We start from the raw sequence: 20,314 nt of genomic DNA, 5'->3' as shown, positions 1-20,314 counted from the left end.
TACGCGTGTCTGATGCAGCTAGCCAACTACAGAACTACTACTGGCAGCAGTGCCCACGATTTAAGCGATGTGAGTAATGTTGACCCGTGAGACTAATCAACATATTTACCCGGAAAGAACAACCAGCTAACAGCAACAAAAGTGTAGAACGACAAGAACGAGGGTGTTTATGGCTAGTATATATGCGTACGTAGGACGTAGCAGCCTATGCTGCTGCTGGGATATTCTTCATGGTTTTCTTTTCTCGAGGGAGGGATATTCTGCTTGTTAATTTACCTGATCTGGATCGTGATTTGGCAGCCCTCTGAGCTGTCTGTAACTAAGATGTACGTTTAGATAGTGTTTGATTGCTAGTAAGAAAAAAACGGTGGAATGTAATGAAACCTTTCAAATTAATTCGGAAACAATTTCCGCGTTTGGTTCCTAGAAATAGAAAAAACAGTTTCATCGTTCCATTTCAACTTGAACACTACCCTACCTTAGTTTTATGTTAACTTTTCGTTTAGACCTCGCGTGTGTTTTTGTTGGCGCTTGGCCGTGCTTAAGTGCTAAACTGAAAACAGATTCTTTTTTTTTGCTCTCCCAAAGTTAAATAAATTAAATTACCCATTTACCAGAATACAAAAGTCTCTCCTAGTCTCCTCTCTAACCTTGAATTGAATTTTCATCTGAAAAAAACCTTTAAATTGATTTTGCCTCTGCATGAACCCGTGCAATTGACGAGGAAGTGCTGATCGATGTAAAACAAAACCGAGGAAGTGCTGGCAACTCTCGGCCTTGCTGCATTTTGTTTTTGTTTTTGAGAGGAAGGCCTTGCTGCACCTAGGCACTTGTTTTTCGACAGTGGCTAACCTATCGTCTTGTTGGGCTTGGGCCGTGCAACGCGGAAGAGCTGTACGTATTCGACACACGAGCTACGGTATAGTATCCTCTCAAAAAAAAATCTACCGTATTGTACTCCGTACTAGTACTAGGTATACGAGCCTGTGGTATCGAGGATCGATGGCATCGCCCCCGCAGCCAACCCTAAGCCGCGCCGGCGACCTAGCCTATGCGCCGCCGCCGCCGGCAGCGGATTCCGAGGACCTCCTTCGGCAGATCTTCCTCCGCCTCGACAACCCCGCCGACCTCGCGCGGGCCTGCGCCGCCAGCCCCTTCTTCCGCCGCGTCATCACCGACGCGTCCTTCCTCCGCCGCTCCCGCGCCCTCCACGCGCCGCCGCTCCTCGGCGTCGTCTCCCCCAGCGCCTTCATCCCCGCCGAGCCGCCGCACCCCTCCGCCCCCGCCGCCCGCGCGTTCCTCGACGCCGGCGCCGCCGAGTCGATCCTCCAGCACTTCTTCTCCGGCCCCTCACCGTCCCTCCTCGCCCCGGCCCCGGGGCCCTTGCAATTCCTCGACTCCCTCGACGGGCGCGTCCTCCTCGCCGGCCACACCCGCGGGGGGATCGAATGCTGCTACAACCTCCGCATCTTGGGCGGCACCGCCGTCGTCTGCGACCCCTTGCGCGGCGGCCGGTTCCTCGTGCTGCCCGCCATCCCCGACGACGTCACCGCGGCGGTCGGCCACGATCCGGACGCCCTCGACATCTGCGAACCTTTCCTCGCTCCCCCCGCCGAGGACGTCGACGACTGCAGTGATCCATCGCCGCCGCCATTCAGAGTGATGAGCCTAGCAGAGTGCGCAGACAAGCTGGTCCTCTTCCTCTTCTCCTCCGGAGCCGGCACCGGAGGACAATGGCGCGCCATGTCGTTCGACGGCTGGAGCGCCGTGAGCAGCGAATCGCACTGGTTCCACCCGCAGCTGCTGCGGCGGAGCTACGCGCACGGGCGCTTCTGCTAGACGATCTACCCTTTCGACAAGCTGCTCGTGCTCGACGCACGTAGGAGCACGCCGGAGTTCTCCGTCATCAACTCCCGCAGGGACACACGGCAGGCATCTGCTGGCCATCGTGGAGGCCGCTGCCGGAGAGGATGAGCAGAGCCAGCGGCTCGCGATGCTCACCCTCCATTGCGAGCACAGCGAAGGACGCCAGGTGTCCTATCTCCAGTACGCGGTGCTCCGGGACGACGACGGTGACGAAGGCAGCGGCCAGTGGGACACGGATGTGACGTTCATCTACCTGCCTCTGGGCTACAAAGACTACATCTGCATTGGTGTGGCCGGTGGGTACTTGCTGCTGAAGGGTACGCCGGAAGGCAGGGACGTATCCGTGCAAGGCTCTTGGTGGCTGGAGATTGCGTGCTTCTCGTTGGATCTCCGGACGCTGCAGCTAGAGTGGTTCTGCGGGAGCAACTCCTGCACACTTGCAGGTGCACGCCTGTTTGCGGGGTTCCCGCCATATTTATCGCCGCCAACTGTTTGAAGCTCAGGCCAGCAGTATCTGCCCGAGGAAACTCCACCTAGGTAAGCAACCTCGGATGGCACGTGGGTCCACTAGTAGAAGAGAATTAAAAAAGAGATAAAAGATTAGAGAGGAGAGAGTAGACACGAGACGAAAATTAGTAACGGGCTACTATTGGGATGCCCTAATGGGCTCGGCCTCACCGGCACGGCAGCACTTGTATCGCTACCGTCCGTTCTTCTTGGGAAGTTGGAGTATGCTCCATATTCTCTTCCAGAGCAAAACTCCACCTAGGTAAGCAACGGACAAATTCTCGGATGGCACGTTGGTCCACTAGGAAAGAGAAGAGAAATAAAAAAAGAGACGACAGATCAGAGAGGACATAGAAGACATGAGATGAAAATTAGTAACGGCCTACTATTGGTGATGCCCTAATGGGCCCGGCCTCAGCGGCACTTGTATCGCTACTGTCTGCTCTTCTTGGATAATTGGGATATGCTCCATATTCTCTTCACTAAATCATTATATATTATTTTTCTTGATTGCTGGCATAAAAGCGGCTGGTCGGAATTCCAAATTTGGCATGACCCTAGCGCCAAGTTTCGTCATAATAAATAGAAAGTATAGATTTCACCTTCAAATGTATCATAGGGGACCACTTTCACCCTAAACTTGAATTTGGTCCAATTTTCACCCTAATAATGTGAAACCAGATCAATGCCTGTCGGGGGGATGACCCCGAGTAGGGTCACGACGACACGTATTAGCCGGGATAGCAAGAGCCAAGCCGGCATAAGCAAGTAAGCTGGCATCTTTAAGCTGACTTAACAACTAGCCGGCATACCAAAATTGTGCCGGCATATCTATCTTGTCTTATATGATTGCAGGATAAGCCCGAACTATCTGATCTCGGTTAACATCGGGATGCGCCAACAGTCCTATTCTGGTCACATGGCGCAAAGTAAAGCAGCGCCCCCTTTATGACGGAAAAACAGTCGTTGCTCACGTCGCTGTGCCGAGCGACTGCATAGTGACGCGCCGTAGAAGGACAGATGACGAAGGCCAGGGCCTGGCTACAGTGCGCGCCGCCTGGCGATAAGAAAAGCATAAAGCTGCATTGTCTCCTCCCGGACAATCCGGAGGGGACCATGGAGCGTACCCGGCAGGCCCGGTGGTAGCTAGGATTTGCTTTTGGTCCACATGTCAGTGTGACATCTTTGACCTATAAATAGAAGCTCCACCCCTCCTGTGAGAGGGGTTCCTCACTTAGCCATTTGGGAGTTCTCCTTCTCCTTCTTCCTCCTCAAGAAACAACTCAAGGAGCACCATGATATCTTGGATAATACAACAAAGCAGGAGTAGGAGCTTTACCTCGTCAAGAGGGCTCCGAACCTGGGTAAACACCGTGTGTTCTTACTCTGTGCGTGGTTTACATCGCGCCTTCCCTCCTCCGGTTCCTCCTTCGTCCATCGGCCCCATCTCAAGCCATCCTATGGCATCTGCCGTGACACCACCACGACAGTTGGCGCCCACCGTGGGGCCAGCATTAGCGCTGGCTGGAGTTTTCATCCGGACGGGAAGCTTCCTCATCACCGGAGAGCGCGTCGTCTCCGGTTTGGTCCAGAGATTCGGCACTTTGGGTGAAGCGACCGCCCCCGTACACGGGTTCGATCTCTGTGCTTTAGTGCTAGTCCCTGGATCGACTCACTAGCACACACAGTTTAAAGATGTAATATCATAGAACAAAGGTCTCAATATTACAACGAATCATCCAGAATTTAAAAGGTACTTACAACTCGCATAACCTCACAGGTTAGCTGGAAATAAAACAACTGTTTAGCAGCGGAAAGCGAAAGATACAAGGGCACATCAACACCACGGTGAGAGCGTGTTGGAATGTAAGCCCGTAACCCAAACATGCAGAACGTACATCTTACTCGTCGTCGGAGCTTCCTGCATCATTAAACGATGCAGCTACTAGGGTCAATACATCGAATGTATTGGCAAGATTCACTAGGAGTTATATCAGAGCCTACCAAGTATATGCATAATGTGGCAAAGAGGGGTTCAAGGCTATTTGCACAAAAGCTTGGTTATTAAATCCTATCTCTTAATCAAATAGAATTTTATCACTATTGGACACGGGGTAGACACACCCATGCTCCTATTATCTTAGAGCACATTGAAGTGGATTCATCAAGTGCTCCTACCCTGTTCAACCATTCATTTTATTTAAGAAATTGGAATGAGTGAGACTTTCCTTACAGCTCCACATCTAGTTGCTCAATTTGTCCGTTGCCGGGGACACGGCTAAGTACTTAGTTTTGACGCTCTCGAGAGTTTGTACACATTCCCCACAAGAAACCGACGTGTTAATCCCTTTTTGTCTTCAGGGTAGAGTAGCAACGGCATCGATTGCGAGATTTTCAGAGGTAATTCCCTAAACCACGAGAGAATCACGCTCCCCCTACACGGCTACCTCAGTACAATTCCTCGGGTCTAGGTTCATACAACTTACTCTTGTCTCGCTAAAGCCCATATAGCATTGTGGTTGTACTGGGCAGGCGGGGCAGCGGAGGCGGCGCGGGCGAGCGGCTGTGGCGGCGCGCGCGGGCGGCGGTGCGAGTTGGGGCGGCGGCGCGCGGGCTCGCGGGCGGCGTAGGCGGGGCGGAGCGCGGGCGGCTCGGGGCAGCGCAGGCGGCCGGAGGCGGGGAAGAAGACGGGCGGAGACTCACCGGAACGGCGGCGAAACGCGGAAAACGGCGGCGGCCGAGAGCAACTCCGGCGAGCAATTAAATTGAAACCGAGGCGAAATTGGACGAGCGGTTTGGGGGAATTGGAGGAGAAAAGGAAGAGCTTCGGAGTGACGCGCACACTTTTGAAGATTGAGGTCATGGGCGAGCGGAACTCGGAGTGGAGTCGTGGGCGTCGTGGACTCGGGCGCGACCGGGAAAATCGGACGGAGGTTCATACAACTTACTCTTGTCTCGCTAGAGCCCATATAGCATTGTGGTTGTACTGGAAGCTTCTAAATAGGAAACTTTTCAAAATAATTTCAAAAGCCAATTTATGGGATAGCTTTATATATGCACTAAATCCCTTTTTACCACAATACCCTAATAGGTAAAATGCAAATACTCAAAAGCAAGATCAATGCCCAAAATCAAATAAAAGCATTTTTGCAAAAGGGTTTTGTGGGCAAATTTTTTTAGTTTTCAAATGTGGTTTAATGCAGAGTGACATGATGCTTATGATATGTAATGCATATGAAGAGTTTTAAAATGGATGTTACACTGGGCTTCATTGACAACAACGCAGGCTGCTTCAACAACGCGCCACTTCCCTGCGCAGGCCGCTTCATCAACTTTGGTACGCACGAGGTCTATGTCGCCACTGACGCTCCTTGCAGGTATCCCGAGCAGGTGGTGGTGGCCGAAGATCCTCCCGCCGTTTGCACGGTTTGCGGCCGGCATGTCGACTGCCCCGCTGACCGTGCGGAGGTCATGGTGACCGCTCATGGCGGCAATTGTCGCACCAGTGGCACCCGGGGTACCACCGTTGCTCAACGTGTGGGTCGCCTTACTTGCTTCCTGCAAGGACGGCACCCTAGGCAGCGCGTTGCGAGCTGCGCGGGAAGGCACCAGCCCGGCAGGAGCCTGGAAAGGGGGTTGCCGTGGACCAGGATTAGTCGGGCTGCAGGGATTACCCCGGAAGACAGCGTGAAGATCCCCGTTAGGACGCTCCCCAGGAAGCCCACCTGCCGGGGAGAGTGTTCCTGGCGCAGGCGTTTACAACAGGGCCGGTGCCCAGCAAGCAGAGTATCGACGCCACATGGCTGCCCGGCAGGCTCCTTTTGCGCAGGGCTGGTCAGAGCGTGGAGTGTGGCACAAGCTCCAACAGGGAGGAGGTTACCCGTCTTGTCAACCTGCAGTGAGTAGCTTGCAGTGAGTACCCGTAGTGAATCTAGGGCACGTGTGGCCCTAGCTATAGTGCGTCTCATCGTGCATGCATGCCAGCGCAGCGAAGGCAGCTTCCTTGGGTCCCTGTTCGACGCGTGTCCTAGGGCGCGTCCCCCATGCGAATTGTGGCACCTGTGGTATCCCCTTGAGTATAAAAGGAGGACCCGCGCCACCGGTCACGGGGTTCCGATTTCGGAAGGTTAGGCTAGAGCTGAGGTTGCAATCCCTAGAGATCTAGTCCAGAAGTAGCAACCACTTATCAAAAAGGGAAGAGAGCACCCGGTGACTCCCCCGGCAACCTTGTAAACACCTGTTCTTTGGTTAATAAACACTCAGAAGCAGGACGTAAGGTTTTACACCCCCGGGTGGCCCGAACCTGGGTAAACCGACTTGTGCATTGCAGCGCCCGTCATTGGCCTCGCCGGCGATCGTCGGAGCGATCCCCAACGCCCACTGCCGAACCAAAAAGGGGGTGCCTCGCATCCCCGTTGTCTAAGCCTCGGGCTACGACATCTGGCGTGCCAGGTAGGGGGGCGTGCGGAGAGCTCGTCGGTGACCGCCGGAGTCATCGTCTACAACTACATCAACTCCGTCTCCATCGACGGCAGAACTCGTCGCTATGCCTCCCGAGCGGGCTGGCGACTCTCGAATCAATCCGCGTGGTGCCCCAGTGGCACAAACGCGGTCACACGATGTGCAGCCCACGTCGCTGGATCAGGAGAACCCTAAGCTTACCCGGGTGGAACAGCAGCCACAACTGCCCCCGCCACCTCCTCGGCCGTCGGCAGACAACCGGCTGAGGGGGCCTGCGGTTCCCAGCGCCGGAGCCAGTCGCGCGAGCGGCCACGATGCCGCACGCGCCAGCCAGCGAGTCCACTCGCGGGCCGAAGACGTGTAGCGGCAGCTGCGCCAAGAACACAGCGCGTCACGTGCGACACCGACGGAATCCCGCCCCACTCACCCGAGGGCGCCGGGGGACAGGGCGGAGGGCAGCCGGTCAGAGAATCGGCAGCCGCCCGCCCAAACCCAGGCAGAAGCCATCATAGCCGCGCGCGTCATGGTGCGCTACAAGCCACCGCAAGGCACGCCGGTGCATGAAGCGTGGAGTGCGAAGCTGGACGCGCTCCTCGCACTCGCCGCCTAGGAGCCGCAAGGCGAGGGCGCCTCGGCCGGTTCAGGTCGGGGGCAGAACCCGGGACGCGGAGATGCGCCCCGCGTCTCAGGGCATGGATAGCACCCTCCCCCGCAGGGAGGGCAAGGAGGCGAGGATCCCGAGGGGTCCTCGGATTCGTCACCGACCGTTACACAGGGTGACGCGTGGGGTATCCTGAATGCCCGCCAGCAAGAAGACCTCTGCCAGCGCTTGGAGCGTCGGCACCGACGTGAGGCAGAACGCCAACGCCCAGAAGAGCAGGAGAATGCTCCCATGGGCACCGAGGACAGCTGCACCGGGTGACATGGCCTCGCAAGTTCCGAGCACCGGTGCTCGGGACGTACGACGGGACCGTGAACCCCAAGGATTTTCTCCTGACCTACACGTTGGGGATGCACGCCATCAGCGCCGACGACAAGGTCAGGGCCAACTGGTTTCCAATGGTCCTCAAGGGATCAACGAGGACTTGGTTGCACAACCTGCCCGCCGGGTCCATAGCCTCTTGGGCTGACCTGCGCGAGCAGTTTGTGAACGTGTTCCAGGGCGGCTACAAGCGCACGGGAACCATGGCGAAGCTGCACACAGTCGTGCAGAAACCGGGGGAGACGTTGCGGAGCTTCATCAACCACTTCTCCAGTCTCGCCTACTCCATCGCTGAGGCGGAGGCTGCCGCCATCATCAACACCTTCGCCATCAACATCCGTGACCCCAAGATGCGTGAGAAGCTGAGCACACACCGGATCTGAACGACGCATGAGCTCTATGCCTTGGCGCACAAGTGTGCCATGGCCGTGGAAGGGCGCTTGGCGCCCGAACTTGCAGCTAAGGCTGCCGCGAGTCCCACTGAGGGCTCGCAGAAGAAGGGCTCCTGGAAGCGCAGCGGGAAGCAAGTGCTTGCCGCAGAACCGGGGGCTGCCTCGAGGCCTGCTAAAAACGCCTCATCCACTGGCGGGTCTGGTGGCAAACCGGGAGATGCGTCCCGCTGCCCCATCCACGCCAACACCACCCATGACGCGCAGGATTGTCGCATCCTGCAGGGTATCAAGCAGAGGCGCGAGCAGCGCCACGAGGAGCGCCAGGCAGCCGGCGCCTGCTTCAACTGTGGGGATATTGGGCATCTCTCCCGCGATTGCCCGAATGACCCAGAGCTGGAGCGAAGCCTGCCGGCGGAGATGCCGGCAGAGAAGAAGCCCGGGGGGGGTCGCGGCCAAGCCCGTGCCGGCAGGGACCGGCCTCCCCGGGGACGAGACAAGGCTCGCGCTGTCGAGCAGCGCGGGTCTAATTACAGCGAGGACGACGAGCCCGGCTTCCAGGAGCCCCGCGGCGTCGCCTGCATCCATGGTGGAGCTTACCCTCTTCCATCCTATAGCGCGGTTAAGCGCCTCACCCGGGAAGTGTGTGCGTTGTTGCCGGACATGGAGACGCAACAGCCGTTGAAGTGGTCGCACGTGCCGATCACCTTCAACTCTGACGATCACCCAGCCCGACAACTGGGGTCAGGGGTTCTGCCCTTCGTGGTCATCAACAACATGACGGTGACCAAGGTGCTGGTGGAGAAGCTTCAGCTGCCGCTGGAGCAGATGAAGCCCACCGACCCATTCCGGGGGGTGAACCCCGGGATCGTGCGCCCCCGAGGCGCATCACGCTGCCGGTTACCTTCGGGTCCCGAGAAGCGTTTAGAACTGAGCACCTCGTATTTGACGTGGCTCACACCCCGTTGCCGTACAACGGGATCCTTGGTCGGCCGGCGCTGATCAGGTTCATGGCGGCAACCCATTGCGCCTATGGCATGATGAAGATGCCGTCCACATACGGGGTCCTCTCCATCAAGTGCGATCTCAAGGACGCGGCTTGGTGTGTTGGCGAGGTCGTCAAGGCCGCCGCTGAAGCCGATTCCGGTGACGAGGGCGTCGCCGAAAGCAAAGGCTCGCTGCCGGCCGATCACCTAGCAGCGAAGAAGGCTTGTGTTACCCCGAAACCACTAGCCGGGGGGAGCACAAGCTCGAGCTCGCGCCCCGGCAAGGGCCAGAAGTTCAAGGAGGAGGCCGTCAAGGTGAAGAAGCTGCCCCTCCAAGCCGGCAACGAGGAGCGCACCGTCACCATCAGTGCGAACCTCGATGCCAAAGAGGAAAGCGCCCTCATCACTTTCCTCCGGGAGAACTCCGACGTGTTCGCTTGGGAACCATCGGATCTTCCCGGAGTCCTAGGCAAGCGCAGGAGCGCAAAGACTTCATCAAGCAAGAAGTGGACAAGCTAAAGGCTACGGGGCTATCAAGGAAGTACTGTACCCCACTTGGTTAGCAAACCCAGTTGTAGTACCCAAGAGGGAAAATAAACTGCGCATGTGTGTAGACTTTACCGATTTAAATCGTGCATGTCCTAAAGACCCTTTCCCTGTACCCCACATTGATCAAAAAGTAGATTCCACTGTCGGTTGTGATTTGTTGTGTTTTTTGGATGCTTTTTCTGGCTACCATCAAATTAAGATGACAGTCGAGGACGAGGAGAAAACGGCGTTCATCACCCCGGTTGGCTGCTACTGTTACACGTGCATGCCTTTCGGGTTGAAGAACGTGGGCTCAACATTCCAGCGTGCCTTACGCGATTGCTTGGGACCCCAGTTTGGCTGAAACGTTGAGGCCTACATGGATGATATCGTCATCAAGTCAAAGCACGGGGACTCGCTCATTGATGACCTGCGGGAGACATTTGATAACTTCCGTAGGATCAAGCTCAAGTTGAACCCTGAGAAGTGCACCTTTGGTGTAGACTCGGGGCAGCTTTTGGGCTTCTTGGTTTCACACAGGAGGATTCAAGCCAACCCAAGGAAGATAGAAGCTATCGAGAGAATGGAGGCTTCCCGCAAGGTGAAGGACGTCTAGCGCCTCAACGGCTGCGTTGCCGTGCTGGGGCGCTTCATTTCAAGGCTAGGCGAGTGGAGGATGGAGCTGTCGGAGTTTGATCTGCACTTCACGAACACCAAGAGTATCAAGCCTGCAAGGGGCTGGCGTCGGAGTCGTCATCGAGTCGCCCACGGGAGACCAGTTGAAGTTTGCCATCCAACTCGACTCCACCAACAACACAGCTGAGTATGAGGTGTTGCTCGCCGGGTTGCGGGCGGCGATCGCCCTCGATATTAAGCGCCTGGTTGTCCGCGGGGATTCACAACTCGTGATCAACCAGGTTAACAAGGACTACGACTTCCCGCAAATGGCAGCGTACGTGGATGAAGTCCGCAAGTTAGAACACAAGTTAAGGGGTTTGCGATTCGAGCACATCAAGCGCAAGGATAACTTCGTGGCTGATGAACTGTCCAAGTGGGCAGCAGAGCGCTGGAAGGTCCCGGTGGGAGTGTTCTGGCACAGGCAGACTGCACCTTCAGTCACTCCCAAGCTGGCTGCCGGGGAAGCCCCCTCGGCAACCGACGGAAACCCTGCAACAACGAGGTCCATGCTGCCGACGTGGCGGCATGCACGAGCAGGGAAACCCCGCCTTGGGCGGTGGACATCGCCCGCTACCTCTAGGGGGAAGCCCTCCCAGAAGACGACATTGCCGCGGAGCACGTAGCCCGACAAGCCAAGATGTACGCTCGGGTAGACGGGAATCTCTACCGGAGGCGTGCAAACGGAGTAAAAACTCCTCTGCGTGCCCCAAGACGAAGGGCGCACACTCCTGGAAGATATACACCGAGGCACATGTTCGCACCATGTGGCCTCCCGGGCTTTGGCCGGCAAGGCTTTTCGGCACGGCTTCTACTGGCCTACAGCACTAGCCGATGCCGAGCAACTGGTCAAGACATGCGAGGCGTGCCAATTCCATGCGAAGAAGAGTAATCAACTGGCCCAAGCCCTACAAGTCATTCAATCCTCCTGGCCGTTCGCGGTCTGGGGGCTGGACATCGTCGGCAAGCTGCCGAGAGCGGTTGGCGGCTACAAGTATTTGCTCGTGGCCATCAACATGTTCTCCAAGTGGGTGGAGGTGGAACCAGTGCGGAAGGTGACCGCTCAGGCGGCCATCAAGTTCCTCAAGGGCGTTGTGTGCCGGTTTGGTGTGCCTAACGGCATCATCACCGATAATGGCACACACAATTTATGAGCACCGTGTTCCAAGCTTACTGCGAGGAAATGGGCACCAAAATCCACTTCGCCATTGTTTCTCACCCGAGAAGCAACGGACAGGTGGAGAGAGCCAACGCAGAGGTGCTGCGGGGGCTCAAGACGAGAACCTTTGACAAGCTCAAAGGCCACAGGAAGCATTGGATTGAAGAACTCCAGCCCGTGCTGTCGTCGATCAGGACCACACCTAGCCGGGCAACGGGTGATACTCCTTTTGCCCTTGTCTACGAGGCAGAAGCGGTGCCGCCCCTCGAGCTCAAGCATGGATCCCCTCGGGTACGCGCATACGGCGAGCAGAGCCAACACGTGTAGAGGGTTGACGATCTTAACTCCATCGAAGAACTTTGATGCCGGGCTGCTGTACGAGCTGCACGCTATCAGCAGGGGCTTCGCCGTTATCATGGCAGGCGAGTCCGTACCCGGGAGCTCGAGGTCGGAGCCTGTCCTGCGTCGGATACAAGGAACGAAGGCCGGGAACAAGCTAGCTCCGAAATGGGAGGGGCCCTTCCGGGTAGTGCAGGTGACCAGGCAGGGGGCTGTCCGGCTGGAAACCGGAGAAGGCTTGCCGGTGCAAAACAGTTGGAATCTTGAGCACTTGCACAAGTTCTACCCGTGAAGCGGCGGAGCCTGTCCCACGGGTGATGCTGTTGTAGCATGCCTCTCGAACTAGTGTAGCCGGGCAACCCCCGATTGTAATCCGCTAATTTCTATGAATAAAGATAAGTAATTTCCCCTGAATTTCAGGTTGTCTCTTATTGCATGTTTTTTCTTCTGTCTCCTGCTCTAGGTGCACAGAAGTCTCTTTCCATCCTTGGCTATGATCTGGGGGCTGCCGGAGCCTCGAAGATGAAAATCCCGTTGCCGGATCACTCCGGCACGGGATCGTGCTGTTGCTAGGTTCCCCGCAACGCTCGCCATGCAACAGCTGCGTCTTGGGAGTAAGAGAGTGCTCACACCCAAGTTTGGTATCGACCCTTCTGTGCCCGGGGGCTGGGAGGCAGGAGGGTAATCTGTGTTGTGCCTTTTTTCGTGTATTTCAAAAAAAAATTGCAGCATCTCGGGCTTGGTAAGAATCTGACATGCAGGGTAAGGATAGGGATTAGACACACGGTGATACTCGTGGAGTACTCACGGGCCGTGTCGTCTAGCGGGCCGTCACTGGTGCGTGGCGACCGCTTCGAGGCTCTTAACACAGGGGGCTGTCGCCATGTGTGCCGCGGTAGCTCGGCGTGCGTGGCAGCGGGATTCCCCACTGTGCCTATAAAAGGGCATGGTGGCCACAGAGCAAAGCTAAGAAGATGGCGAGTGGTGCGGTAGAGAAGCGGTGGTGGTGCATTTCTCCGCGCACAAGCGCCGAAGGTGTTCCCGGCATCGCGACCCTGCCACATCACTCCACCGAGCGTCTCCAAGGCGGGGGTTGCCGCAGAGGCGCGATGGTGGTGCATGCCATCAGTGCCCAGCGCCGATGGGTGCACTGCCATCGCAGCCTTGCCGCACCCCCTAGGCAAGCGGATCCAAGGCGAGGGTTTCCGCAGAGACGCTATGGTGGTGCATGCCATCCGTGTTCAACACCGATGGGTGTACTGCCACAACGCCATTGCCGCACCCCTCCAGTAGGCGTTCCAAGTACAGAACTGACACGTTCGGCAAGAGAACAGATAGCTAAGTGCTTTATCCTAGGCCCCTAGTCTTCTAGTCTCAACGCTGCCTCGTTGGTGTGGATCGTGTCTCGCGTGTGGCTGGAGTGTTAGAAGCACGCTTGTGGGGGGAGTGCGCTCCTCATGCGGCTTATGGGTCCGTCCCATAGCTGCGTGCTTGGGAGTTGCTAACCTGCAAGTGGAGCGGCTCGCCGCTGCTGCCTGACCCCAGGTTGGCACTGCGGGTCCGTCCCGGGTCCCTGGTCTGGTTAAGTGAGTAACGTGCGAGTCCCCGGCAACACAAAGCATAACACACGAGGACGGGAAGACCCACCCCGCGAGTCGATTTCAGGAGCAAATACCAATTAGAACCAGAAAGCGGAATTCCTAAAAGTAGCCAATGATTACATGGGCTAATGAAACCATAATTGTTTAACGGCGCCAAGCGCCACTTGCAGGAAACAAAAATAAAACAAAAGATAGCCGGGAACTACGACGACTTGCTACCAGGGTCTTCCGCTGGGGGCTCCGACTCCGGCTTCCGCTGCATCCGCTCCACCACCTCGTCGACGAACCTGCCCACCGCCTTGGTGTGGGAGGGACCGTCCTCGCTGTCCGACCACGCGTCCAGCAACGCCTCGAAGGGGAAGTTGGCGTGGTAGTAGTGCACCCGGGGGAGGATCATCTCGGCGATCTCCCTGGCGCACGACGCTATCTCCCTGTCGCAGAACTTGCAGATCCACACATCCAGCGCCCCAAGCTTCCCCACCATGTCGGAGAAGAATGGGATTAGGGTGCTGACGTCCGTGTCGTCCACCTTCGCCGCCTGCAGCTCGAACCTCGGCAGTAGCCCGCAGACAGCCTGGGCGATCTCGTGCAGCTTCTCGGTCTCCCTCCGCCGCTGCTCTGCCAACTTGTCGTGGTTGGTGTGTGACAACGCCACCGCAAGCTTGGCCTTGCGGAGGAGTTCCGTGAGCAGCACGATCTCCCTGGCCTTGCCCACATTGTCCTCGCCAGTCTTGACGAGCTCGCCCTGGGCAGTGGTCAGCTCAGACTCGAGATGAGCGCTCTTCTCCTTGGCGGAATGGAGCTCCCCCATGAGTTCGCGCTCCCGGGTCCCGAACTGCTCCCGCAGCTCCTTCTCTCGCCGCGCCGACGCCGCTGCCACGTCCTCTGCAGCCTTGGCCTGCTCCTCCAACTTCGTGCGTCTCTCGTTGAGGCGAGCTTGAGCTGTAGCCAGCACGTCTTCGTGCTCCTTGTCGGCCTTCTCCCGCGTCGTGGCCTCCAGCTGGTGCTCGGCGCGTTGGACCTCCAGCTGTTGGAGGAGCTCCGCCTCGGGGACAACTGGCGTGGTGGCCTCGTCCCTGGCCTGCCGGGCTAGCCGGGTCTCCTCCCTTAGCCAGGAGAGCTCCTGCCTCTCCCTCTCGACATCCAGCCGCACCTCACCCAGCTGGAGCTTCGCGAGCGCGTGGTGCTCCCTCACCTTGTTGAACGAGGTGACGAACGCCAGTTGCTGCTCCTTGATGGTGTCGAGGAATTGGTGCCCCTGATCGTAGATGCTTGAGTCCCAAGTGATTGGGTCCCAAGTCGCCCCGGCAAGAATGCCGAGGTTTGGGCTAGAGGTAGCGGCGGACGACGACGAGACCCCCGCCGCCATGGTTTGGCCGGGGGGAGCATTGTCCCCTTGCAGGGGGGCTGCCGGCTGCTCCTCAGCCACGTCCTCCTCCACACCCGCGCCCGTGGGTTGCGGGTCCGGTGGAGGGGCCATGCTCCCGGCGGGGGTCGTCTCCTGCTGGGCGGCCGCAGGACTCGCGCCCCCGGCCTACAAGGCCTGGACGCGCCGCTGAGCGCTGCTCCGGTAGCGGTGGCGGGCGCCACCACCGTCGCGTCTGGGGCGGCGGGGCTTGGCGCAGGAGCCACCTCCGGCTCGTCCCTTAGCTCTGCGTCCTCAACGTCAGAGGTGAGGTCGATCACCGTATCGTCCGCCCCTGTCGAGGGCGCATCGGGACCTGCGACAAGGGCAGAGTAAGTACCTCAAGCTAAGATGGAGCACCCAGCGACGAGCGCAAGCGAGTCCTGGATGTGTACCTTGCAGGGTCGTCGCGCTTGCGGGGGGAGGCTTGTCCCCCCCCCTGTCCCGGCTTCTGCTGCCGGGCTGTCCCCCGCAGGTTGGGTTTCGCCTACAAGCCAAGGAAAACACGCGGTTAGGGGTCGACGTGCAGAAGGAGCATGTACAGTGGCGTCAGGGGAGAGGTCTGTACCTGCTGCGGGCTCCTCCTCCTCTGGGACTGGGTCGGCGGCAGGCGTAGTGGCGACAATCTAGTCCTCGTGCCGGTCTAACTGGCACTGGCACTGGCACTGGCCTGGGTGCGCGGTTTCTTACCGGGCGTGGCGGGTGCAGTGTCGGTTCTCCCCCTCTTGCCGGCTCCCGCCGGAGCGCTGTCCCTGCAAGGCGTCAACGAACAAACAAAGGAATCAAGGCAAACACAAACTCGTAAATAGAAGGGGGGAGAAAGCGTCAGCTTACCTTGGGGGGTTGAGCCTGAGCGAGTAACCCGTGAAGATTCCCCGCTAGGGCGAGGCCGCAGACCCTCGTGGAGTTGCCGCAGCAGCCGCCGGGGCGCCCGCAGCCGTTGCAGAGGTAGCTGCTGCTGCCGGCGCTCTTGGTCGCCGCACCAGCGGCACGTCGTCCTCGTCCTCCACCTCCGCCTCGGGGAGGACCGTCCTGGCCCCGACAACACCGCCAGCCTGGTCGTCGGAGGACTCGTCGCCGGGCCAGCTGGAATCCGATCCCCCCTCGCTCTCCTCGGCCACTTGCTTCCCACGGGCTGCAGGTGGCAGAGGCTTCGGGGCTGGGACCGGGGGATCGGACATCGGCCTCCACTCGTTGCAGGGTGGGTAGCTGCCGATGATGTCGTGGAGGCCCGCTACGCCGGCGTGAAGGGATGGGCCCCCCAGGGGCAGCTCCGAGAATGGAACGTCCTCGCCGGTGATTCCCTTCACCCACTCCTGGATCACCTCCGGCGTCACACCCACGCTTTGCAGGCGCGTGGTGTCGCCGGGTCCCGTGTACATCCCCACGGGGCGGGACCGCAGCTGCAGCCGCGCAATGCGCCGGCTGATGTAGGTGTGCGCCACGTCCAGATCGGTGAGCCCCGCTAGCCGCAGGGCCTTGATCTTCCTGATGATGGGAAGGAGTTCCGCGTCTCGGCTGTAGCGGTCCCGCTAGCTGCCGTTACTCGCCGGCAGCTCGGTGGGCGCATGAATGAACTCGTCGGGCTCATCCACGCGAACCCAACACCAGTTCCCGCGCCACTCCTTCTCGATCTTCTTCTTGCTCTGCACGATGAACTCTGACTTCATCTTGTCGCGGGCGCGGAACGAGACCCCCGACGACATCGCTCCCGACTGCTCGACACGCGGGTAGAAGTAATGGCGGAACAACGCCACCGATGGCATCACCCCGACAAACCCCTCACAGAGGAATTGGAAGACAGCGAGAAGGAAGAGAGAAGTGGGGTCAAGCTGCGCAACCTTAAGCTGGTACACCGCCATGAGAGCATGGACGAAGAGGGAGTACGAAGGTACGAACCCAGCGAGGATGAAGCGGTCGAACACCCGGAAGTCGTTGTCCTGGTGGTTGCCACCGGAGGGGAAGATGAGCGTCTCGCCGTACTCGTTGAACGAGCTGGCAACGGCGTGCCGGATCTTGTCGACCCCCTCGCCGTTGTAGCCGGGCTTGAAGAAGGCTTGCGTGGCCCTCATCTCCCAGTTCTTCTGGTCCTTCTCCGACAAGGGATTCTTGGGGGCTTTCTCGCCCTTATCGACCACAGAGCTCATGGAACCCTTCCCTCTCTTGGGGGCCTTGGGCGCCATGGAGAATGTGGGTGGCGATGAACAAGATTAGGAGCGCAAGGAGGAATGGGGATGAGGAAGATGAACTCGGGACTAAGTGATTGCCCCTCAGTGCAGCGGTGGGGTTTTATAGCACCCCAGCGCTGAGCAACGATTACATCCGCACCCTACGGGTGTGCTGGGTATAACTACGTTTTAAGAGGGGAATGCGAGACGTGGCCTTAACCACCCGCGATTAAGGGGAAGGTTAGGGCGGAAATCATGTCCCCACCGCTCCGCCCGTAACGGCGGAGTCCCTGGAGCGGCGCATGGTCGGGAGCCTAAAACGACTCGGGACCCACGTGTCGGTTAGGGCGTAGCCGGCAACCGACCAAGGATGATTTCGCCCGGGAACAGGCGTTGCCGGCCCACGCCCAGGGGCTACTGTCGCACCAGTGGCACCCGAGGTACCACCGTTGCTCAACGCGTGGGTCGCCTCACTTGCTTCCCGCAAGGACGACACCCTAGGCAGCACAGTGTGAGCTGCCCGAGAAGGCACCAGCCCGGCAGGAGCCTGGGAAGGGGGTTGCCGTGGACCAGGACTAGCCTGGTTGCGGGGATTACCCCGGAAGACAGCGTGAAGACCCCCGTCAGGACGCCCCCCGGGGAGCCCACCTGCCGAGGAGAGTGTTCCCTGGCGCAGGCGTTTACAACAGGGCCGGTGCCCAGCAAGCAGAGTATCGACGCCACGTGGCTGCCCGGCAGGCTCCTTTTGCGCAGGGCTCGTCAGAGCGTGGAGCGTGGCACAAGCTGAGCATTAAATGCTCCGACAGGGAGGAGGTTACCTGTCTAGTCAACCTGTAGTGAGTAGCCCGCAGTGAATCTAGGGCACGTGTGGCCCTAGCTACAGTGCGTCTCACCGTGCATGCATGCCAGCGCAGCGAAGGCAACTGCCTTGGGTCCCTGTTCGACGCGTGTCCTAGGGCGCGTCCCCCATGCGAACTGTGGCACCTGTGGTATCCCCTTGAGTATAAAAGAGGACCCGCGCCACCGGTCAGGGGGGTTCCGATTTCGGAAGGTTAGGCTAGAGCTGAGGTTGCAATCCCTAGAGATCTAGTCCAGAAGTAGCAAGTAACCACTTATCAAAAAGGGAAGAGAGCACCCGGGGACTCCCCCGGCAACCTTGTAAACACCTGTTCTTTGGTTAATAAACACTCAGAAGCAGGACGTAGGGTTTTACACCTCCGGGTGGCCTGAACCTGGGTAAACCAACTTGTGCATTGCAACGCCCGTCATTGGCCTCGCCGGCGATCGCCGGAGCGATCCCCAACACCCACTGCCGAACCAAAAAGGGGGTGCCTCGCATCCCGGTGTCTAAGCCCCGGGCTACGACAGCGATGCTGGCAAGAGCGCGGCAGAGAGCGCCGGACTCCAAAGCAAGTCCGGCAGAATGGCGCGTCCTTCGATGGAGAAGGCGGAGAACATCGCTGCTCAAGCCAACTCCGCTCCAGGCCGCCATCGAAAGGCTGACCTTGCCTGTAGCACCAAACGCCAACTCGGCTCAGCTGCAGGCTGAGCTGGAGTTGGAACGCCAGAAGCTGCTTCAGGAAGCTGTCGACGTGGCTCGTGCTCGGCAAGAGCTCGAGATTTCGCTCCGTGAGTATAACAAAGCTCATGGTCTCAATTCTACTGCAATGCATAACCCTAGCTGAGTTGGGGAAGTGCGTAATCGTGGCAGAAACCTGAACGCCGAGATAGCTAGGGATGGCCGGGCAATACCCACTGCGTCGGCAAGTTATGCATCGACACTAAAGCCGAAATATAGCACCCCTGTTAAGAACCTCAGGGCAGCCAAGGCTGGAGCAGAAGAGTTGCCAAATCTCACGAGAGAGGCGCTCTGACTGCAGTAGCTGCATGTGAAGAAGTTGCTCCGCACGGTTAACGAGCAAAACGAGGCATACATGAGGTTGCACGGCAAGCCCAGTGCATCTCAGATCATTCACTCGCCCGCAGGCGCGCGGCCGGGCCGACAAGCAAGCATCTTCACCTGGTGGCAAACGGGACAAGAATGTCAATTCAGGCCGAGACAAGCGGTTAGAGCGCTATGATCCAGAATTGGCTGAGAAGCAAATGGTTAGGAGAGTTGATGACGGCCAGAGTGGTCTGCATCTCGGGAACAATCGTCGAGATCCACAAGAGCGTCACTCGGCTGGTCATGGACGCCAACCTCGGGGTCCGGCACCCAATACTGTTGCAGGTCAGCAGGGTGCCGGGCGCAACCCCCTGTATCGAGGTGAAGAACGCTGACAAGACCGTTATGATGACGTATACTCGGCCATGGGAAATGAAGGCTATCTCAGGCGAGAACATGACAATGTCCGCTGAAGCGATCCTCCCCCTTACTAGGGTTCGATCTCTGTACTTACTGTGCTAGTCCTTGGATCGACTCACTAGCACACACAGTTTCATGATGAAATATACAGAAGCAAAGGTCAAAGTACTTTATTACATCGCATCATTCAGAATTTAATAGTACCTACAACCTCGCATGACCTCTTGGGTCAGCATAAAACAAAAACTGTTTCAACATCATAAAACAATGTTTCAAATCTACTGCAACAGAAAAGGGTAGAAAATAAGGGCCACACTACTCCAAGGTGAGAGGATGTTGGAATGTAAGCACATGACCTACGACAAAACGACGAACCTCACTCATCATCGGATCCACCTGCATTGTTAATTGCAGCCACTACGGGGTCAATACATTTGAATGTATTGGCAAGCTCATTAGAGTTATAAAGGACCTACCAAGTACATGCATAGTTTGGCTAAGTGGGGTTTGGCTATTTTGCATAAAAGCATCATTATTCAAATCCTATCATTTTTAGACAAATAGTTTTGAATTCTATTGGACACGGGACAAAAATACCCATGCTCCTATTAACCTAGGCACATTGAGTAGAAACATCAATGCTCCTACCCGGTTCAATCCATTCGTTTATTAGGAAATTGGAATGAGTGAGACTTTCCTTACAGCTCCAATATCTAGTTGCTCATAATTGTCCGTAACCGGGAACACGGCTAAGTACTTAGATTCACACTCTCGAGAGGTGGTACACATTCCCCACAAGAATTCGACGTGTTAATCCCTTGCTGTCCTCCGGGTGGAGTAGCAACGGCATCGACTTCAAGAATTTTCAGAACATGTTCACCCAAACCACCTGAGGGACCCGCGCTCCCACCTACACAACTACCTCAGTACAATCCCTCGGATC

This window comes from Brachypodium distachyon, chromosome 1, assembly GCF_000005505.3.
Source record: "Brachypodium distachyon strain Bd21 chromosome 1, Brachypodium_distachyon_v3.0, whole genome shotgun sequence".
In the NCBI taxonomy this organism is placed as follows: domain Eukaryota; kingdom Viridiplantae; phylum Streptophyta; class Magnoliopsida; order Poales; family Poaceae; genus Brachypodium; species Brachypodium distachyon.
Note: the sequence above shows the minus strand (reverse complement) of the source record.